The sequence below is a fragment of the Micromys minutus genome, assembly GCF_963924665.1.
Source record: "Micromys minutus genome assembly, chromosome: 1".
Lineage (NCBI taxonomy): Eukaryota > Metazoa > Chordata > Mammalia > Rodentia > Muridae > Micromys > Micromys minutus.
In genome coordinates, this window is record NC_137969.1 from 1,213,865 (window position 1) to 1,221,271 (window position 7,407).

Genomic DNA, 7,407 nt, shown 5'->3' on the forward strand with positions numbered 1-7,407 from the left:
AACAACAACAACAACAACAACAAAAAACAGGATAGTAAAAACTATTCTCAGCAATAATAGAATTTCTGGGGGAATCATCATCATCTCTGACCTCTACCTCAACTGTAGGGCAATAGTGATAAAAAATAAAGCAAAACAAAACAAACAAACAAAAACAAACAAAATAGAAACAAAACAAAATTCATGGTATTGGTATGAAGACAGGCAGGTACATCAATGGAATAAAATTGATTACAGAAATGAATCCATACACCGATGGTCACCTGATCTTTGACAAAGAAGCCAAAACCACTCTGTGGGAAAAAGACAGCATATTCAACAAATGCTGTTGCACGAAGTGGTGATCAGTATGTAGAAGAGTGAAAATTGCTCCACTCTTTTTTTTATTGGATACTCTATGTATTTACATTTCAAATGTTATCCAATTTTATAGTTTACCCTGTAGAACTCAGCTCTCCAAACTTCTACAAGGATGTTCCCCATTCCACCCATTCATGCTTAAGTCACTATGCTGGAACTCCCCTACACTGGTAAATCATGACTTCACATGACTAAGCTCTTCTCCTCCTATTGATGCCAGACAATACCATCTCTGCTATATATGTGGCTGGAGCCATGAGTCCCTCCCTATGTACTCTTTGGTTGGTGGTTTTGTTCCTTGAGGTACTGGGATGATGGGGGTTCAGGTTAGTTGATCTTTTTTCTCTTCTTATAGGGATACAAACCCTTTCAGCTCCTTCAGTCCTTTTGTCTTACTCCTTCATTTTGCTTTACTTGCTCAGTCTTCTTTTCTTGTAGAAAGCTCAAGTCCAAATGGATCAAGTCCATATTAAACCATGTACACTGAATAGAGTAAAAGAGAAAGTGAAAAGGAACCTTGAACATATCAAAACAAGGAAAACATTCCTGAACATCAATGGTCCATGTTCTAAGATCAACTATAGGAAAATGGAATCACAAAAAAAATTGAAAAGCTTCTATGAGGCAAAGCACACAGACATCAGGACAAAATGGCAAATTAAAGATTGGAAAAAGATTTCTATTAACCCTAAATAATAGAAGGGTAATATCCAGTATATTAAATGGGCATATACCCAACAGTAGCTCCTATATCATACAGGGATGCATGCTCAGCCACGTTCATAGCAGCCTTATTTATAATAGCCAGAAGATGAAAAGAACCCAGATGTCCTACAACAGAGGAATGAATAGAGAAATTTCAATACATATACACAATGAAGTACTATTCAGCTCCTAAAAACAACAAGTTCATGAAATTCTTAGGCAAATGGACAGAACTTGAAGCTATCATACTGAGTCAGTTACAAAAGAGGACTCATGGTATGTACTCACTTATAAGTGAATACTAGCCCTAAAAGCTTGGAATACTCAAGAAAATGTCCAAGAAGGAAGGCCAGAATGTGGATGCCTCATGATTCTATAATAAACTGATGCTAATGAAAGTAATGGACTACTCAAATGTGTATATAAGGTAGGGATATATGACACGTATACTCCTATTTGTAGGAATGAATAAGGTACTTCTTGCTTCCAGCCTTTTAAATAATATTACTGTCATCAAGAGACTTTGAGTCATCCTAGTGACTTACAATTTTCTCCTTATTTTACAACATCTTTCATAAGCTATCTAGGCTGTTTAACAATATATTATCTTCATAAAACATTCCTGCTACATATTCCACATAGACAGTAGAACAGTATGCCCAGTGATAGAAATCACTGATAAAAAGTGACTCAAATAGTTCACATTAGCACAGAATCTTGTGTTTTAGTCTATGTTTAAATTCATGCAGCAGCATATAGTATCTTAGGAATTTGTTTGCAACTTTATAATGAAAATGACAATGCCTTCATGGTTATTGAAGTACTAAAAAGTAAAAACAAATAAATTATATTATTTACTGAGAATTACTAATTATTATGTTAAAATATAATAGTTAAAATCCAGACACATGACAATATACATTTTGATACTAAATATATAGTTGGACATTATATGTGTATCTTATATATAAGGCTACTTGTATACGTGACAAAATAAAACTGCCATAGGGAGTTTCTTCTAAATTAAAATAAGAGTTCACAGAGCATATTTCTGAGATACAATGAAATTGTTAATGAAATTGCCACTGACCTTTTAGTTAGAAAATGGAATATGTGTTGCCCTATAGTAAATCTGACACCTTATTCACTATATGTGACTTGACTTCCTGTTATAATTACTTTAATATTACATTAACATTTCAGGTTAGCTGGGTGATTGCATTCTACCTGTGAGAAAAATTGAAATACATGTAAAGAACTGGTATAATTACAAGAAAATGTTCACTCTTTATAAAATTCTTTTCATTGAGCACCTAAGAGGAAAAGAGACAGTCACTTGGAAAAAAGTATCAAAACATGTATACTGAGATAAGAAGAGAGACATTCTAAGTACTAATTTCTGACAAATAATTAGCAGCTATCCTGTTTACTCAGTGTGAGTCCAACTCAAGAAAGTTTGAAACTCTTTAACTCAAGATCATTAAATAGCAATCAGAGCTTTGGAGAAGTATTATAGGGGAAAAATGAAAGGAAACAGTGTAGACAAGAAAAGTGTAATGCAAACAAGACTTTTTTTTTAATGACTTTATTTTGCAAAACAAAGATACATGTAAAGATTTTAAACATTTTTTGCTTAAAATTATACATTTTTGTCAGTACTGTTTTTTCAGACATTAAAATAAATTTTACATAAAACCATGTGAATATGTTTTTTAGTCAGTACTTGATTTTTTTCAAGGGCTTGACAGTATGCATTGAAAACGTACTAGTTGCAATAAACGTAAAGTACATGCAAAACAAAACGCAACATGGAAATAGTCAAAGTCTTCTTGTTTTGTGAATAAATGTATATTTTTTTGTTTTCTTTATTTCTTGGACTTCATACAGTCTGTGAGTTGTTTCTGGGGGAGTGCAAGCCTCTGGGGTTAGCATCCCACTATCAGTGACTGCATATTATGTCTGTTCTTTTGTGACTGGGTTATCTCACTCAGGATGATCTTCTCTAGATGCAGCCATTTTCTTAAGAATTTGGTTAAGTCATTGCTTCTGGTGGCTGAGTAGTATTCCATTGTGTATATGTACCACAATTTTTGTATCCATTCGTCTTCTGAAGGACATCTGGGTTCCTTCCAGCTTCTGGCTATTATAAATAGAGCCGCTATGAACATTGTGGTGCATATATCTATGTTGTGTATTAAAGTGTCTTTGGGGTATATGCCCAGAAGTGGAATAGCTGGGTCTTCAGGTAGTACTATATCCAATTTTCTGAGGTATCGCCAGACAGATTTCCAGAGTGGTTGTATTAGCTTGCAACCCCACCAACAGTGGAGAAGTGTTCCTATTTCTCCGCAGCCTCGCCAGCATCTGCTGTCATCTGAGTTTTGGATCTTGGCCAATCTGACTGCTGTGAGGTGGAATCTTAGGGTTGTTTTGATTTGCATTTCCCTGATGGCTAAGGATGTCGAGCACTTCCTCAGATGTTTTTTGGCCATTCGGTGTTCCTCAACTGAAAATGATTTGTTTAGCTCTGTACCCCATTTTTTAATAGGGTTATTTGATTCTCTGGTGTCTAGCTTTTTGAGTTCCTTGTACACCTTGGATATTAGGCCTCTATCTGATGTGGTGTTGGTAAAGATCTTTTCCCATTCTGTTGGTTGCCGTTTTGTTTTCTTGATGATGTCCTTAGCCTTACAGAAACTTTGCAATCTCATTAAGTCCCATTTGTTAATCTTTGACCTTAGCGCTTGAGCCATTGGTGTTTTGTTCAGAAAATTTTCTCCTGTGCCTATGTGTTCTAATGTTTTCCCTACTTTCTCATCTAATAGTTCCAGTGTATCTGGTTTAATGTGGAGATCTTTAATCCACTTACACTTGAGATTTGTACAAGGAGATAAGAACGGGTCTATTTTCATTCTTTTGCATGTTGAGTGCCAGTTGGACCAGCACCATTTGTTGAATAGGCTGTCCTTTTTCCATTGAATGTTTACTGCTCCTTTGTAAAAAATCAGGTGACCATATACATAACGGCTCATTTCTGGATCTTCTATTCTATTCCATTGATCCACATGCCTATTTCTGTACCAGTACCATGCAGTTTTCAGCACAATTGCCTTGTAATATAGCTTGAGGTCAGGGATAGTGATTCCCGCAGATGTTTTTTTGTTGTTGAGGATGGATTTCGCTATTCTAGGTCTTTTGTTATTCCATATGAGATTGCACATTGATCTTTCCAATTCCATGAAGAACTGGGTTGGAATTTTGATGGGGATTGCATTGAATCTGTAGATTGCTTTTGGTAGGATGGCCATTTTTAAGATGTTGATCTTTCCAATCCATGAGCATGGGAGATATTTCCATTTTCTGAGATCCTCCTAAGTTTCTTTCTTTAGAGGTTTGAAGTTCTTGTCATACAGGTCCTTTACTTCCTTAGTTAGAGTCACACCAAGGTATTTCATAGTTTTTGTAACTATTGTGAAGGGTACCTTTTCCCTAATTTCTTTCTCCACATGTTTGTCCTTTGAGTATAGGAAGGCTACTGATTTGTTTGAGTTAATTTTGTATCCGGCCACTTTGCTGAACTTGTTTATCAGCTGTAGGAGTTCTCTGGTGGAATTTTTGGGGTCACTCAAGTACACTATCATGTCATCGGCAAAGAGTGATGTTTTTATCTCTTCCTCTCCGATTTGTATCCCCTTGATCTCCTTTTGCTGTCTAATTGCTCCAGCCAGGACTTCCAGTACTATGTTGAATAGGTAGGGAGAGAGTGGGCAGCCTTGTCGAGTCCCTGATTTTAGTGGGATTGCTTCAAGTTTCTCGTCATTAAGTTTGATGTTGGCTGTTGGTTTGCTGTATATTGCTTTTATTATGTTTAAATATGGGCCTTGGATTCCTGTTCTTTCCAGGACTTTTAACATGAAGGGGTGTTGGATTTTGTTGAATGCTTTCTCAGCATCTAGTGAGATGACCATGTGATTTTGGTCTTTAAGTTTGTTTATATGGTGGATTACATTGATGGATTTCCTTATGTTAAACCATCCCTGCATCTCAGGGATGAAGCCTACTTGGTCATGATGAATGATGGTTTTGATATGTTCTTGAATTCGGTTTGCAAGGATTTTGTTGAGTATTTTTGCATCAATGTTCATAAGTGAGATTGGTCTGAAGTTCTCTTTCCTTGTAGGGTCTTTGTGTGGCTTAGGTATGAGGGTTATTGTAGCCTCAAAAAATGAGTTGGGTAATATTCCATCTGATTCTATCTTTTGGAATAGCTTGGTGAATATTGGTGTTATATCCCCAATAAATGTCTGATAAAATTCTGCACTGAACCCGTCTGGACCTGGGCTTTTTTTGGTTGGGAGGCTTTTGATGACTTCTTCTATTTCTTTAGGTGTTATAGGGTTATTTAGATGGTTTACTTGGTCCTGGTTCAACTTTGGGACCTTGTATCTGTCTAGGAATTCGTCCATTTCCTCCAGATTTTCCAATTTTGTTGAGTATAAGTTTTTGTAGTAGGATCTGATGATTTCTTGAATTTCCTTAGTTTCAGTTGTTATGTCACCACTTTCCTTTCTGATTTTGTTAATTTGGATACTCTCTCTTTGCCCTTTAGTTAGTCTGGCTAGGTGTTTATCAATCTTGTTGATTTTCTCAAAGAACCAACTCTTTGTTTTGTTGATTTTTTCAATGGTTTTTTTTGTTTCTATTTTGTCTATTTCTGCCCTAATTTTGATTATTTCTTGCCGTCTACTCTTTTTGGGTATATCTGCTTCCTTTTGTTCTAGTGCTTTTAGCTGTGCTGTCAGGTTGCTGATGTGAGCTCTCTCCAGTTTCTTCTTGGAAGCACTTAGGGCAATGAGTTTTCCTCTCAATACTGCTTTCATTGCATCCCATATGTTTGGGTATTTTGTGTTATAATTTTCGTTGAATTCTAGAAAGTCCTTAATTTCTTTCTTTATTTCTTCTTTGACCCTGCTATCCTTTAACAGAGTGTTGTTTAGTTTCCATGTGTATGTGGGCATTGTTGTCTTTGTTGTTGTTAAAGACCAGCCGTAGACCATGGTGATCTGAGAGGATGCATGGGAGTATTTCAATCTTCTTATATCGATGAAGGCTCATTCTGTGTCCAATTATGTGGTCAATTTTCGAGAAGGTGCCATGGGGTGGTGAGAAGAAGGTGTATTCTTTTACTTTAGGATAGTATGTTCTGTATATATCTATTAATTCTAGTTGGTTCAAAGTCTCTGCTAGTCTTGCTGTGTCCTTGTTCAGGTTCTGTTTCCCTGATCAGTCCATTGGTGAGAGTGGGGTGTTAAAGTCTCCCATGAGAGGTGAAATGTATTTTTTGAGCTTTAGTAGAGTTTCTTTTATGAATGTGGGTGATTTTTTATTTGGAGCATATATGTTAAGGATTGAGAGTTCCTCCTGACAGATTTCCCCGGTAATGAGTAAAAAGTGTCCTTCTTTATCTTTTTTGATAACTTTTGGTTGGAAATTTACTTTATTCGATATTAGAATAGCCACTCCAGCTTGCTTCTTGGAGCTGTTTGCTTGGAAGTTTTTTTCCCACCCTTTTACTCTGAGATAGTGTCTGTCTCTGTCTCTGAGATGAGTTTCCTGTATGCAGCAAAATGCTGGATTTTGTTTATGTATCCAGTCTGATAGTCTATGTCTCTTTATTGGGGAGTTGAGACCATTTATGTTAATAGATATCAAGGAATAATTGTTTCTGTTTCCTGCCATTTTTGCTTTTTTGGGTTGAGTTGTGTCTGTGTTTTTTTCTTTAGTTTTTTTGTTTAGGAGTTTTCTTGTTTTTACTAGGCTGTATTTTCCCTCCTTGTATTGGGTTTTCCACCTATAATTCGTTGTAGTGCTGGGTTTGTGGTCAGATATTGTGTGAATTTTGATTTGTCTTGAAATATTTTGTCTCTCCATCGATGGTGATTGATAGTTTTGCTGGGTATAGCAGCTTGGGCTGGCACTTGTGCTCTCTTAAGGAGTGCATGATGTCTGTCCAGGCTCTTCTAGCTTTCATAGTCTCTGTTGAGAAATCGGGTGTGAGTCTGATTGGTCTGCCTTTATATGTTACCTGACCTTTTTCCCTTACTGCTTTTAGTATTCTTTCTTTACTTTGGGCACTTGATGTTTTTACTATTATGTGTCGGGAGGTATTTCTTTTCTGGTTCAACCTATTTGGAGTTCTGAAGGCTTCTTTTATGCTCTTGGTCATCTCATTCTTGAGGGTAGGGAAGTTTTCTTCTATGATTTTGTTGAAGATATTTACTGTGCCTCTTAGTTGATACTCTTCTCCCTCTTCTATTCCTATTATCCTTAGGTTCGGTCTTC